Raw genomic sequence first — 1180 nt, 5'->3', positions numbered from 1 at the left:
GAGCTGCCAGAGACAGAATTGTGGCTCAATATTTTCAATGAAAAAGAAAAAAGTGGTTTCACACAAAAGTTAATTATTGTATCTTATGGACCTTCAGCCTGTAAAGGAGGAGAACGTAAATTAAGGATACGCTCACACATACTTATATACATATGGGAAAGCATTAAGAGAATTTTGTTACCAATTGTTTTTCTAGTATTTGTCTCTGCAACTTCCTTTTGGTTGTCCTCAGTTCATGAAGTTCCATGTCCTGCCGTATTTTTCTCATTTTTATTTTTCTGTATGTGATTTTCTGTTCAAGATATCTCTTGTATAGAGCCCTCACATTTTTCTGCAAATAAATACACAATTACAGATTCCTTTTTTCCTCTATATTGTATACACAGTATATCATTTTGTATAAAGTACAACAAATGGCTCAACCAACCTCACCATCTCCTTTTTTTGATGTGGACTTTGTTCCAAAAGGGACATGTGTGCTGGCTACAGGCTCCTGCAAAGCAGTTATATCACAGTTAGCACATGGGACCGATCAGAGTGGAGTTTGTTCAAACATTTGGAAAATGTACCCCTCCTCCTGACGAATAATCGGACACAGTGTCTTCATCAAATATTTGACCTTCGTCAATATCTCGGTGCTCAGACACGGGTTCTTGGGATATGACATTCCCTGCAAAAAAAAAAGAGGACTATATGGAACATACCTATGGCATACATTGAGGACAAAATATATGCAGTGACCACCCTTTACCTGAAATGAAGTGACCACTGCATCCTGCCACTGGTTCTGAGGAGGAGCTTCCCCCTGGAATGCCCTCAGAAACAGGGCGGTGGGCATTTTGCTGGAGAGCCAACTCTTCTGCAGGGGTTAGGTCTGGACCGCCACCTGTTTTTTGCTTGTCTGCCTTCTTCTTCTTAGCTTTAAAATTAAATGTTTTTTATATTATACAGTGGTGTGAAAAACTATTTGCCCCCTTCCTGATTTCTTATTCTTTTGCATGTTTGTCACACAAAATGTTTCTGATCATCAAACACATTTAACCATTAGTCAAATATAACACAAGTAAACACAAAAAGCAGATTTTAAATGGTGGTTTTATTATTTAGGGAGAAAAAATCTAAACCTACATGGCCCTGTGTGAAAAAGTAATTGCCCCTTGTTCAAAAATCACCTAACTGT

The 1180-nt window shown here is 38.1% G+C and overlaps 1 long non-coding RNA gene across 1 annotated transcript; it reads right to left on the bottom strand.

The window, feature by feature from the left end:
- Positions 1-298: 298 nt before the first annotated feature.
- On the bottom strand, positions 299-667 carry LOC120535024. Its single transcript, XR_005634848.1, has 3 exons — positions 570-667; positions 428-493; positions 299-331 (listed from the first exon to the last, which is right to left on the bottom strand). It is a non-coding gene; the product is annotated as an uncharacterized LOC120535024 (long non-coding RNA).
- Between the last annotated feature and the right edge of the window lie 513 nt (positions 668-1180).

Source organism: Polypterus senegalus, chromosome 9 (genome assembly GCF_016835505.1).
Source record: "Polypterus senegalus isolate Bchr_013 chromosome 9, ASM1683550v1, whole genome shotgun sequence".
Taxonomy (NCBI): Eukaryota; Metazoa; Chordata; class Cladistia; order Polypteriformes; family Polypteridae; genus Polypterus; species Polypterus senegalus.
Note: the sequence above shows the minus strand (reverse complement) of the source record. Positions and strands in the feature narration are given on the sequence as shown.